Raw genomic sequence first — 14,990 nt, 5'->3', positions numbered from 1 at the left:
CCCGTCAAAGAACGAATAATTTAAATAGGGAGATTGAAGAAATCGAGCGGAAATTGAAACACTCATATGAGACTGAAGAAAGGCAGTTAGAACAGAAAGCAATTCAGGAAATAAAGAAAAATCCAAAATACTTCTTCCCATATGCGAAATCAAAAGCAAAAACCACTGCCAGTATTGGACCTATTCGTACAAGTGAAGGTTCATACACGGAGGATGACAAAGAAATTAGTGAAATCCTAAAAAAGCAGTATGAGGACATGTTTAGCACTCCAATAAACAACATGAAAGTGGAAGATCCAGACAATTTCTTTATGCGGGATATTCAAACCCCTGTAAATATAACTGATATCAACACGAGCGTACTAAATTTTGAAAGAGAAATTGAAAACATGCCCATGCACTCGGCCCCAGGTCCAGACTCATGGAATTCAATATTTATAAGGAAATGCAAAGTGCCGGTAGCACAGGCACTCAGTATAGTGTGGAGGAAGAGCTTGGACACGGGGAAGATACCAGATGCACTTAAAGTAGCAGACATAGCCTCTCTACACAAGAGAGGGAGCAAAGCATTGGCAAAGAATTATAGACCAGTTGCACTAACATCGCACATAATAAAAGTATTTGAGAGAGTGATTAGGATTCAGGTCACCATTTTCATGGAGATCAATGACCTTCACAACCCAGGCCAACATGGATTTCGAGCGGGAAGATCGTGCCTCTCACACCTACTTGAGCACTACGACAAAGTCACCGAGGCATTAGAGGAAAAACAGAATGCTGATGTGATATACACGGACTTGGCAAAGGCTTTCGATAAATGTGACCATGGCGTGATAGCACACAAAATGAAGTCAATGGGAATAACCGGTAAAATAGGATGCTGGATACTCAGTTTTCTGTCAAACAGGACTCAGCGAGTAACGGTCAACCATATAAAATCTAGTTCAAGTGCAGTTAAAAGCTCTGTACCTCAGGGTACAGTCCTTGCACCGCTGCTTTTCCTTATTCTTATATCAGATATAGACAAAAATACAAGTCACAGCTTCGTATCTTTCTTTGCAGATGACACAAAAATTAGTCTGAAATTACCTCGGCTGAAGACATTGAAAAACTTCAAGCCGATATTAATAAAGTTTTCGACTGGGCATCAGAAAATAACATTATGTTTAACAGTGATAAATTCCAGGTACTCAGGTATGGTAAAAATGAGGGCCTTAAACATATTATAGGGTACAAAACAATCAAATGTACCCATAGTAAGAAAACAGCATGTAAAGGATTTGGGAATAATGATGTCTGACGACCTAACATTTAGGGAGCATAACCAAGCAAATATTGCGACAGCCAGAAAAATGATAGGATGGATTATGAGAACTTTCAAATCCAGGGATCCCATCACAATGGTTGTACTCTTCAAGTCACTTGTGTTGTCCCGTCTTGAGTACTGCTCAGTACTCACTTCCCCCCTTCAGAGCAGGAGAGATTGCTGAAATAGAGGGAATACAGAGAACATATACGGCACGCATAGACGAGATAAAGCACCTAAATTATTGGGATCGTCTCAAAGCCCTCCAAATGTACTCACTAGAAAGAAGAGGAGAGAGATATCAAATAATATACACCTGGAAGATACTGGAGGGCCAAGTACCAAATCTACACAGTAAAATAACAACATACTGGAGTGAACGATATGGAAGAAAATGCAGAATAGAACCAGTGAAGAGCAGAGGTGCCATAGGCACAATCTGAGAACACTGTATAAACATCAGAGGTCCACGGTTGTTCAACACCCTCCCAGCAAGCATAAGAAATATTGCTGGAACAACCGTGGACATTTTCAAGAGGAAACTAGATTTATTCCTCCAAGGAGTGCCGGACCAACCGGGCTGTGGTGGGTATGTGGGCCTGCGGGCCGCTCCAAGCAACAGCTTAGTGGACCAAACTCTCTCAAGTCAAGCCTGGCCTCGGGCCGGGCTTTGGGAGTAGAAGAACTCCCAGAACTCCATCAACCAGGTATCAACCAGGGGGTGCGCAGAGTGGCGATCTTAGGTATGGGGAGCGATTCAATACTACTGCGGGTATACGAGGCTCACATCCTGTGTCTCAGGACTCCTTTAAACAGACCTCATTTTTAAAGAAAATCGTTGGCAACATTCTTAAAGTGTGAGAGCCTCAGTACTGAGTTATCAACCAAGGATGGCACACAGTTTGCCACCAGACTAGAACCCAAGCCAAGAGGTATGAGCTACGAGTAGAGGCTATGGGAATTAAACCTCACTTCGCTGGAAGACACAAGAGTTAGGGGGGACATGATCACCACATTCAAGATTCTCAAGGGAATTGATAGGGTAGATAAAGACAGGGTATTTAACACAAGGGGCACACGCACTAGGGGACACAGGTGGAAACTAAGTGCCCAAATGAGCCACAGAGATATTAGAACATTTTTAGTGTCAGAATGGTTGACAAATGGAATGCATTAGGAAGTGAGGTGGTGGAGGCTGACTCCATACACAGTTTCAAGTGTAGATATGATTGAGTCCAATAGGCTCAGGAACCTGTACACCTGTTGATTGACGGTTGAGAGGCGGGACCAAAGAGCCAGAGCTCGACCCCTGCAAGCACAATTAGGTGAGTACAGCATGAGCTAACAGCATCGCTGTTCAGCTTGTGACCACGGCATCGCCTAAAATTGTCAAAACATATATGTAACTGGTATTATTTAGCCATGATAGTATTAGAGAGGAGCCTGACTGTGATAAAGACTGTGTACAATTTCCAGATATCAGTGAACACAATGCTTTTGTGGGATAGGTTGGACATGTATATGAGTGGGAGGTTATAAATAGGAGCTGCCTCATATGGGCCAATAGGCCTTCTGCAATTACCGTTATTCTTATGTTCTCATGTTCTGTTCAAGATGTTCACAGCACTATGCAGGTAGCCACAGCATCCTACCATTGTTTGGTCCATCTTAGAATCTTGAAATGACTTCTCATGTTCCTTTACAGAATAAACTTGTGGAAAATTATTAATTTACAGGATTTAGTGACCAGGATTCTGATAATAGGATTGTGGTGATAATTAGCCCTGTTTGCAGTATGGTGGGAGGAGTAATCTTGGTGAGGGAGGGAGGTAGCATCGTCTGCTAATTCTGTGTGGCAACCTGTTATTGTCTGGACTCAGCATACCAGCTTAGTGGTTCGCTATGGTGAAAACAAATGTAGATTCTTATACTGTATATGATGTGTGTATATAGTGTAATAACAGCAAAAGGAGTATGTTGGGAGAAGGATTGTTGCCGAGTGAGGTGTTGGTGAAAGAGGGAGTGAGGTGGCGTCTGCTAGTGACCCTGAGGGCTTCATCGCTCAGCGCCCATAATTTGCTCAACTTCTCAGCTCCATCATGGCTATAGTATGTCACATACAATATTTAATTTTATTTTACCATAATCAGAGGCTACAATTTAACAATATAAGAGAAAATAATTTTTTGCACAGAATTTATTTTCGGCGCACCACAGAATTGTCATTTATTATGGCCGTACAGCATGGTGGTTAAGTCTAGCCAACCTGCTATCTGTCCGCACGCCCATGACATTAGGAAGTTTGCTGCTTTGGCTGCCGTGTTTGCCATTTCTTGGGTCAATATTCGGGCGCAGTGCTTTTGGAGGTCGAAAAGTTCTCAGTGATCCCTGGAGGCTCCCAGTCAAACTCCCTCCCTCCCTCCTGCCGCCTTTTTTTTCGCATTGTTTGGATGCTTAGCTTCCGAACTGGATTGCTAGGTAGCCGGCACAAGGGGTCCGGGGCTCCCCCATCACCCTCTCGGGGAGGGGATGGCTGTGCTTACGAGTAATGCGACGGCAAAGTGTGATGTTTGGTTGTTTCCCTTGTTAACTTGGGACTGGTGGGTGTTTTGCCTCTCCGGTTTTTGGTTGCAGTTTTCTTACCATGTGGGGTCTGTTTTGTTATGCCTACTTCTCTGGGTGCCTAACTCTATTGGATGGCAGATAAGGAAAACCCCCAACCGTGGGGTGTTTTCCAGGGCCATTCCTCCCTGTACCTCTCTGAGGGGGCCAGGTTCTGGTTTGTGGTCCCCGGTAGGCTGAACTCCATTGACTAATGCCCTGATCGAGCTCAAGTCATTAACAGTGCTGTGCTTTGTGGTGTGGTCCTGTCCTGTGGTGGTGTGTGAACCAGGAGTAATTTCACAAGTACTCGGGGCTGCATATGCCTAGGGTTCCTTTCCCTAGGTGCCCAGTAGGTATTGCCCTTGTGGCTTGGGGTTATCTTCCACAAGTCGCTTGGGGTCTGCCTCTGTGGAATCTTTTGCTTCTCGGTAATTGCCCGCCCTTGGTGTCAGCTGGGGTGTTTCTTGCACCACTTGTTTTGTCACTGGTAGGGGCACAAGGTACTGTGCAGCTAGTTTTCACCAGATTATAGCGATCGGCTATGTTCCACCTGGGTCGTTGTCCCTCATGCGGGAGTTTTCTTTTATTTTTGTTTCCTGCCTGGTGGGGGTCTGTCCCTTGGTGTTGGTACCCCTTCTATATAAATTGGTGGTCCTACTAGGTCCCTGTGAGTGTACACGTCCCGAGGGTTCAACTGTTAGTAGTTCGCTGGATAGTTTGGGGTGCCGGTTATCAGTATCTTGCCTGGGCTTCCCTTAGCAGAGCATCTAAGGGCCCTGGAAATCCCCTTTAGGGCTCTGTGGTCCGATGGATGCATCCTCTGGGTCCCATCTCACTTCGTGTGAGTTTGAGGGTTGCTCTGTCCCCTTGTCTCAGGGTGACAATCACCAGTTTGTGCCTCCCTCATGCTGCCTGTTGGGTCCGTAACACCTTTGACCCGGAGTCCTGCGAGTGGTGTTCCTTGCTTGTACTCCAGTTCATCCAATCCAGTGATCTTCATACTCGGGTGCAGGCAGCTTTGGCGTTGCATGCGTGTTTTAGGTTGCTGCAGTGCGCTGGGTTGGTTACTAACCCGGATGCCCTGAGCCTGCCCGGTTTTGCATATAGGGACTCGAACTTGGGGTTGTTATCGCCTCAACTTTGTTTCGTCCATGCCTCCCTTGTCCTTCCCCTGCTGTTCCTCGACCCTCTGCACCCAGTTCTGAAGTGTCTAAGGGTTTCAGAGTTGGGGCAGGGTTTAGTTGGTGGTGAGATTCGAGCAGTTTCAGGGGATGCTCCTTCTGGTGTGATGACGGAGGCATTCGAGCCTTTTTCTCCAGCCGGTGCTTCTGGGTGTGACCAATGGGCCCTGTTTGTTCCAACTTTTCCGGTGGACTCTGTCTTATTTCTTGAGGCATAGGGTTTGCAGGACGACTCGGCCCCGGGTCCTAATGTGGAGGTTCCCGAGGCAAGGGAGGGGTTGACATGGGGGGCATGGGCTCCATTTGACCCCGCTTGGGTGTTGGTACCCTATGAACAAGGTTTGTTGTTGCAGGGGGTGGGGTTTTCTTACCCCCTCCCTCCCTATACGATTTTGATATAGCATCAACCCCTTCCCGGGATCCCTCTGGTACTTCTGTCCCTCACTTCCAGAGGTTTTCGGCCTCCCGCATCGCGCCCCATTAGGTGCGGGAGGCCATTGCGGCTCGTGGCCATCTCCTGCATGACCTGGATTGTGCCTCAATAATGGATCCTGCCTCATTTGTGATTGGTTTTTCCTTTCCTTACTGGGTGCGTTACGAGGTTCTGGAGTCGTCCTCTTTGGCAGAATAGCCTATATTTTCAATGGCGGCATGGCATACGTTCTGTCGGTCCCACATGCTTGAGTGGCGAGAGGCCCTGATGGTTGTTCAGGTTTACCCGGGGGGCGAGATTGAACGCTTCACTGCTTGTTTGTTCGTCCCTGCCCTTCTTTGGGATGTCGGCCTGTGTAACTTTGCGTACAGGTTCCCTCCCTTTCGGCTGCCCTGGTTGCTGAGGACTTACTCATCCGTGACCATTAGGCTTCGGTCTTGCGTTTCTTTTCCCTTCTCAAGCTGTCTTCGGACTGGCTTAAGGAGGACATGGAGGCGTTGGTTGCTGATCCTAGTTCTGGTGCATTGGTCGCAGTTGTGATATTTTTTTTCTTTGACAGGTTATCAAAAGAATTAAGTCCTATTGATGTTACGTTAATCTTAACTGCCTCGCAAGAGAGGCAGACCTTAAACAGCAAGAGCTGCCAGTGGCAGATATTTAATCTTAAAGCCTAAGATCATAGGACCACGGGAGCAAACCGCCAGGCGAAACCACTCGGGTAACACCTGTCACTTAGGTCGCTGGCTCCTCCTAGTTGACAACTAATAAAGGGTAGCCGACGGATTCTCACTTCTTATTTATAGAAGTGTGGTGCTGTGCAATGGACTCGAGCTTTAGATACAGACTTGATATGAACATAAGCAGGCAAAGCGTTGCAGAACATGAAATGTGGGGCAGTAATATTGGAAGGTTTGACGTAAACGACCGTTTTCTATAACAAAACAATTTATTCACAAAACAAGAACTAAAACTACTACACAGTGACTTTATGTTACTTTACTGTCACTCCAGTGGCACATTAAAGAACAGCTAATCAACAGCCTGATGGACCCACGGTATCCTTATCCCGTCGTCGCTGACTGACTAATGACACTAACTGAACACAGTGGTGCCCACTGGTGACGCAAGCTTGCAATCAATATTGTCACGGCTTCACGGCGACCAATACTATAATCACAAAACTTGACTGGCGCTCGCTGCCCTCAACGAGGTACCAAGTAACAAGGCGGTTAATCCAAGAATGATAACCCCTTATAAAAATCTTACGTTAACACTTGTCTCTCAGGACAATCAACAACAAAAGTTACTCTAATTGAATTTAAACAATTACGTTAATACACACGTGTCTCAACGACACTTAAATGGCATCAATAACTCGTAAATCAATTAATTACATCAACATGAAGGTCAAGCATTCGGTGAGTAATTCCCAATTAATTACTGAATACAACAGCCTATTCAGACGAGTATTGATAAAGCCTACTGTCTCTCAACTGACAGTTCTCTTCCTGTCTTACGACAAGATTACCTTAACGAGGGTAGACTACTGTACCACACACAAGGTTACAACACTCCGTGTAAACAACAACATCAACACCTGGTGAATTCACTAAGTGGCGATTACTAATTATCTTTAATTAGCTACGAGTGCTTAATCACTCTGTCCGCAGACAGATCTGATCAGTCCAATGAATTACAGCAGCTTAATTACAGCGCAATTGACTCCGATCATAACAGACCGTCAACCCCTTACGTTAATCACTCAATTAACGACAGCTCGTTAAATCGTTAACACTACGTTAGTCTTCACTTGACAATTCCTCCACTGCGTGAACTTCACTGTGACTGTTGCCTTTACACGTCCCTACGTTAATCACAACAATGTTCAACGAACAAGTGACCTCGTTAAGTAAATCGTGACCCCCGGTGACGTTAACTGACGTTAATTCTCACGGAATCCTTCACAGTACACAACGCCTTCCACCAAGGTCAAACTTGTCTACGGTTTACACACGGTACAACACAGTACATCACAGTACAACACAGTACATCCTTGCCACTCACGACAAAACTTGTAAATGACTTCCCCCAGTAAATTATCCACCAATAATTCACACTTTACCACAACACAACAGTAAAATTTATAACCAAGGGAAATCTCCCTGTTACCACTTTTCACTGCTGAAAAAGGGAATCAAATTACAGGAATACATACACGGCACATAGAAAAAATAGAAGCAAATAACTCACTTTACTCTACCTCTGAATGTGTCACTAGGTGTCTTCACACACGTCATAAATCACAGTTGGGCCCAACCTCAACTTGATGGCAAACAGGGTAGACTCACACGTCTCCAATTCCCATACACCTTCCCAGGTGGTCACAGGGACAAAGGACAGACGGAACACTGGGGGCGAACCCAGCTTCAGAGTTTTATTACCCAAACGGAAACAGTGTACTTCTTCTTCTTCTTGAGAATAGGTGCAGTTTGCATGAAGGGTTAACCCTCCCGATGACTGCACCAGGACAGACGTAAGGAGACGCGTTGACGGTTAGGAGGAGAAGAAAGTCAAAAGCGGTAGATGTGATGGGCCGTAGAGAGAGGAGAGGCGACGAAAACAGAGGCGAACGTTAGAGGGAGGCACCCCGCACCGGGGGGCGGGGCGTCGTGGTCACGGTGGCAGCTGACCCACGCACGGCTTAGCAGTGTGCGCAAGACGGGAACTAATACTTCTCCGGAAACTTGTGTATCGGAAAGCGCAAGCAGTACGCTTCCCAAATCACCCGCAGGTCAGCAGGCAGCCGGCCACCAGGCGGCGCCCTCGGCTGAGACATCCTATCTGGCACCCTATACACAAACTCCTTCACCCGCGACACCCAGACAGTGGACGAGCACCACGGGATCGGAAGCACCCGGGCATCTCGATAAGGGCCCAACTCCGGACCCTCACAGGGCACGACCCCAGCAGACGGGACTAGGCAATCCCCAGACCGGAGCAAGGAAGGAGGGGATACAGCAGGGGAGGCAGGCGCGGCACCGACCCCACCACCGGGCACAGGAGCCGAGGCCCCCTGGCGCACATCTTTCCGCAACAGCACGACAAGGTCACGATCATCAGGCACAACCCCCCACTGCGGAGATCCAACAGCAGGAGACGCAGGAGGTGAGGCACAGGTAGCAACTTCGGTGCCCCTCACAGCACCATCATCCTCGGCGGGAGGCGCCAGATCACAATACTCCCCCACCTCCTCCCAAGGCACACCACGAAGGGGAGAGACACTCCGAGCCCGCCGTGAACGCTTCGAGACAGGCCGCACCACACCACGCCCAGCAGGCCCCGCCGCAGGCACGGCCACCATCTTCACATCCACACAGGCCACACCCGCACCGTCCGAAGAGTCCACAGAGGCCACATCACCCACACTGTCCACATCATCCAGGGAAACAGCCTCAGAACACCGACGCGCGCGCTTCTGCAAAGGGATGGAAAGAGCAGAACTACAGTCACCAACACACACAGGCACGGCAGGCACCTCCCCCTGCCGAAGCACCCCCTCTAAAACAGCAGAACCCGCGTTCCCGGGAGCCGGTATCACATGCACAGGCGGGGGCGGGACATGGACCTCCACCGGGACATCCTGCACTACTCGCAGCTCAGGCGACGGCCCGACACCCACACACACCGGCTCAACAACCCCAGTGGCCACAGCAGTCATCAGACGTGTCGCACAGGCCGTAGAATTCGCCTCAACAGGCGGAGCAGCAGACAGGCAATCAGGCGCCTCAGGCACAGCACCTACTCCGTCCTCAGAACCGTCCGAACGTAACAAGGCGGGAAATCCTCCGCACGAAAAACATGCACCCGACCAGTTGCTCCCACGTCGCACGCCGCAGCCAGATGACCCTCGTGACCACACCGATAACAGGTGCGCGGTTGACCCCGATACTGGCAGCGGAGCGTGTATCCCAACACGGACATTGACGACGGTACACTACACTTCAGCGACATTGTCAGGGTGCGAGAGCCGTCAAGCATACCAACACAGTGCCCGGCAACGACCTTGTTCCAACGAACACTTAACACTGTCCCAAATCGCTCAAAACAGGAGGTTAAAAAGTCGTCCTGAAATTCGAAGGGGGCACCATGCACCGCCACAGACGTCAAGGTGACACTAAGATTCACCACCTTAACTGAGCCAGCTGAATCAGGGAGAGGGTAAACACGCCCCTCACAACGCTCGAGAAACGCTTGAAAGGCAGCCTGGAGGCGGAACTTGACCACAGCACGGTGGCCCTGAAGCAGCTGGATGCCCACCAGGTCCGACAGCTGCACATGAAGCACGTCCACCAGGGCGACACCAACCAATGGATGGTCCACCGGCACCGTAAATGCCAGACCAGCCGACAATGTCCTCTGCACTGGAAGGCGAGACGACCCCATGGCTAAGGCAAACGTTACCCTGTCAGTGGCAAACCACCACCAGCAGGGCAAACCAGCAGGCACCCAACGTAAACACTAGCCAGTGCGGAGAGACCTCAGGAGCGTCCGACCTGGCCGGTGGTCACCACGCAACTCCACAGTGTACTTACATCACACATGCGGGCCCGCAACCTTCTCGCACTCACACATACACGTCAATCACACTCCCGTTGCTGCTGCTGGATGATGACGTAGGCGTCCTCACTTCCCACATGTGGTCAGGTGGAGCACAGGGTCCTAGACCACAGGGTTAGCTCCACACACAGAGACCAGAGTGGCGCAGACACACCGGCTTAGGCAGGCCAGGGTGAGCGCACAACAGCAAGGATGCGGTACCACGCCCTTCCACTTGAAACGGTACCCCAGGATACGACGGTACACGGTGTTACACGGTACACGAGACCCGAGACGGAATCCTTTACTGTTCCTCAAAATTAGAACTTTTAAGGTTTCTCTCATAACACTGAAACCTTTTCTAGCACGTCTCCCAGCAGTATCTTCAAGCACAGATACGATAGACGGCGGATGTCACTTTTGTAGCCCGATAATTAACGCCTCACTCAGTCCAGTTCCTCTAAGATGGCGTCCCACAATTACGCGGCTAGATGACAAGTTCACACGGTTCGGTACAAGCCCCTTTCCGATTACCGGATTCTTACGCACGGCACACGGAAAGATAGCAAGATGAATGGGGTGACTTGAGTAACGTTGCAGGCGGTATTTCCCGATGCTTGGCCTAGCACGGGAAATGCGTCCACCCCAAGCAGCGTCCTAGGTAAGAATGTCTTTTCCCGCCAACACTGTGCCTGGGGTACCATGAGGTACCCCTCAGCGTCTTGGCCAATCACGGTCCAGCATTTCTGAGGCCCAAGAGCCTTAGCCAATGGCACACCTGCCCCATGATGCTACCCCCTCTCACACGAGGTGGACACGTGATAGGGGGGGGGTGGTCTATGGCCGTTAACCCCCCATACCTCCCTCTCTACACTTGACTTGTACAAAATTTCCCTGAAATCAACTCCCTCCTGTAATTCCCTTCACAGACCTGATACAGCGATCAGAATGACATCAATGGCTAGCAAATGTCATGGGCTGTCCAACGACACCCAACACGACTGTGGAAAAGTTATATTCAGAAAGTTGAATCACGGTGCACATCACTGGTGCACTATGCAATTTCGTACTTAATTCAGTGCACGAGAGAGCAGGAAAAATATGTCCCCTGACAGCAGTGGTGCGGGCGTCGGCTGCCTTGTTGAAGCTGTTTGTGCCAATCCTAAGGGAGGCAGAGTCTGTTTTTTGCTTCTCGTTTTGGGTGCCATCAGGCGGTGCTTGCTCAATCCTTAGAATCCGCTTGAGCTCTGGCTCTTAGGTTTTCTCTGCCCATTTTGTCCTTTATTTTTGCACAGTATGCGATGGTGCAATTTCTGCAAACGGAGGTTTCTAGTTGTCGTCCCATGTCAGAATTTTTGGTTCTTAGGGGGGGGGGGCCCGTGAGGTATCTTCCTAAAAGGGTCATGCCCAGGGCTCGAGGTTGCTCTTATCGTGGTATGCCAGTGGTGTCAATTTCAGAGTCGGAACAGCCTTCCGGGCCAACGTCGTCTGGTTGGCGCGGTAATCGCTCTGCTCATCTATCAGCTTTTCATAAGGGGCTTCGGCCCTTTTGTTGGTCATCCTATTGACGAGGCAATTGGGAGGGAGAGGTTCGTGCAGTTTGCTCACGCCTGGTCCCACGATTTGTCGGCTTTTCAGGTCGCTTCATGCAGCTTGCGGTGGCATTGGGTGGCCCCTCCTTCTTCGGGGGGCTCGGATCTGGCAGGGCAGGCTTTCTCTTTGTTGGGTCACCTTGGAGTGGGTTTGCTTGGGTGTGGACAAAAGTCCTCATCCCTCAGGTCAGTTTCCCACCTGTTTCCGGTTCTGAAAAGAGACTGTGCAGACAATGCGGTACATTCTGGACTTGTTCAATCTGAACCCCTGGGTCTATTGCTCCTGCTTTCGGATGACTTCTTTGTCCCAGGTCCGGCTTCTCTTGGAATTGGGCGCTTGGATGGTGTCCCTGGAGCGAGTGGCAATCACCTCCCGGGAAAGTCCCTCTTGTTTTTATCTTTGGTTAAGTAGCTCCAGGGAGCCAAAGGGGCTCCCCCAGAAAACCAGCATTGAATGTAATGAAACGCCATTTTTTGGGGTTAGACCCGGAGTCTTCCCGGCAACCCTCCCTTCCTCTGGTCGGAGGTTTTTCGCAGTTTTTGACATCCAGCCTCTGAAGTTGGGGATGATAGCTGGTGTGGGAGGTCTGGAGCTCCCCATTCCCCCTTCTGCGGAAGGGGGAGCTGCACTGACAGCGGCACGGAGATGGTTGTGACATCATGCTCGTTTGTTAGTTTTTAGTTTGGAGAGTTCTTCTCAACAGTTTGGCTTTCAGTAGCAATTTTTTAACCAGATAGGTAGGTACCCCAAAACAAACCCTTTCTTGGGTGCCTGTCTCGGTCGATGGCAGACATAGAATGCTTCCAACCTCACGAGGCTTTCTATAGGCCATTGCTCCTCGTGCCTCTCTGAGGTGGGGCCTAGGTTCTGGTTTGTGGTCCCTGTTAGGCCTAAGAACTCCATTCACTTGGCTGATGCCACGGTCTAATACGCTCATATCAGCCCGGATAGCTCTAGGGAGCCTCTGGTCTCACCCAGATAATGGCATTTCATTACATCAATGCTGGTCTTTTAGGTTCAGATAGACAGTTGGCCAACCATCTCTTTCCTGTAGAATCTCTGTGATTCATAAAAACTAAGTAGATTTGTTACACAGTATCTTCCTGTTCGAAAACCATACCGTCTGTCCATTTTTATGTCATTATTGTACTCTCCAGGTGTTCTACCCATTGTTGTGTTAACAATGGATCAACCCATTTGGTGTTAGCTATTTTTTTCTAATGTTTTAACTACTGTACCATACTTGTTAATGATATGGGTCTATAATTTAGAGGGTCTTCTCGGATAACATTTTTGTAGATTGGAATTATGTTTGCCATTTTCCATATACTGTATCTGCTAAGATACCTGTGCGCAGGGATTGGTACCTGTTAGCAGTCTGCTGGCTGATATATTTTACCTATACTGTATATCTATGTATTATTTGGAGAAAGAACCATTATAGTATTGGAATTATTAAAAAAAAAAGCATATTTGGGAAATCTTTACTAGATTTCGAAGGTTCTGTATTTGGCATTTGTTGACTTTAAACGACTTGGTAATCTCTCAATCTTTTCTTTCACAGCTCCTACGGTCACCAGAAGAATAATACATGCAGTGCCAGAAACCAGTGGCATTGAATAATACCTGCAGTGCCAGGACCCAGTGGTGTTGAATAATACCTGCAGTGCCAGGACCCAGTGGTGTTGAATAATACCTGCAGTGTCAGCATCCACACTGTGTCAGATATACTGCATACATGTTGTCAGCAGCATTATGAAACACATTATGGTGTAAGAAATACTACATGTAAATGGGTAAAACTGTCTTCAGCACACTCATGTCAATGACTACATGTATTATCAATATGTCATGCATTATTAACATCTCATGTACTATAGTAACAAAGGAAATGTGTATTTAAATTAAATTTGGTGTATCATTAATATAAAAATCTCGGTATTTATTAGTTCATTGTGTATGTGGTACAGTATTGTTTTTAATACTATTGTTTGGCAAGAATACATTTTAAGATTTTCAAATTAATTATTTTTATTATCAGGTTCTAATATAAAAAAGTTTAATATATATTTTCAGTTTTAAAACATTTCATACTTTTTCTCCTATGTGAGCCATTGTAAATGTTGAGAAAGCATTAAAATAAATAATCTTTATACTGTATAGTAATTATGATCTTTTTCTTAGGTAATTTGCTCTTAAGCTCAAAAGGCTCTCCAAATAAGATAATATATCAGTGTTCTTAATGCTCAGAATTTATTTATTTATCCACATATTTACATGACTGTATTGGGGATTTAAAAATAACAATGTGCATGGTACATTGGATCAGTAAGTTCTTGTAAAAATCACATACGTATATTTTTGCAAATGACAAACCACATGAGGGTCCACTGTACCTGACTCTCTTGCTATGGTTATATTTATAATAAGACATCCATCAGTTCTGTGGTTATATTTATAATAAGACATCCATCAGTTCTGTGGTTATATTTATAATAAGACATCCATCAGTTCTGTGGTTATATTTATAAGAGAACATCCCTCAATTCTCTGATCATATTTATAATAAGACATTCCTCAGTTTTTTGGTTATATTTATTATAAGACATTCCTCAGTTCTGTGGTTATATTTATAATAAGACATTCCTCAGTTCTGTGGTTAAATTTATAATAAGACATCCCAAATTCTGTGGTCATATTTGTAATAAGGTTCTGTAGTGAAACATCTTAATACTGTGGCTGTATTTATAATAAACCATCCCTCTCTGCTGTTGCTATATGTACAGTATGATAAATCAGTATAATTATAAATAAATTTATAATATATTTAATTTTCCTATACACAGACATTTTGTTAAATCTTAAAAAAAAAATTGCCACAGGATTTGTTTGTAATGTTTACAAAGTTATACACGGACACTTAACTTTCCTGCTGGTGAACGCATGTGGAGACGTAGATTTGTATGTTTGCTTTTACACTTGCTGATTCACAGGAAATATTGTAGAGTATATTTTATGTGTAGCACATTTTATAATATAATAAGCACAATATTATCTTACTATTTATGAATAATACCAGTGGTTTACATATTGTAACTTTTTTCCATTCTCTTGTGTCTTTGACAAGTAATTAAATTACTTTATATTCCTACAAAAGTTAATTAGATTATTCCAATTGCTTATCTGATATTGAGTGCCATCTGTTGACAACAGAGTTAACACTAACCTGTGTGCTCTATTCTGGTTACTCTATACTGATTGCTATGTAGTTACTTGA

At 46.7% G+C, this 14,990-nt stretch overlaps 1 protein-coding gene across 2 annotated transcripts in view; it reads left to right on the top strand.

Annotated features, from left to right (window-relative positions):
• The window catches only part of LOC138363882 (uncharacterized), a 135,313-nt gene extending 120,778 nt beyond the window's left edge, over positions 1 to 14,535 (top strand). For both annotated transcript variants that reach the window (XM_069323351.1, XM_069323352.1), the window contains exon 4: positions 13,278 to 14,535. The gene's annotated coding sequence lies outside the window, so the exon portion shown is untranslated. The remainder of the gene's footprint in view (positions 1 to 13,277) is intronic.
• The last annotated feature ends 455 nt before the right edge of the window (positions 14,536 to 14,990 follow it).

The sequence above is a fragment of the Procambarus clarkii genome, chromosome 12, assembly GCF_040958095.1.
Source record: "Procambarus clarkii isolate CNS0578487 chromosome 12, FALCON_Pclarkii_2.0, whole genome shotgun sequence".
In the NCBI taxonomy this organism is placed as follows: Eukaryota; Metazoa; Arthropoda; class Malacostraca; order Decapoda; family Cambaridae; genus Procambarus; species Procambarus clarkii.
This window is presented reverse-complemented; position numbering and strand designations above follow the sequence as displayed.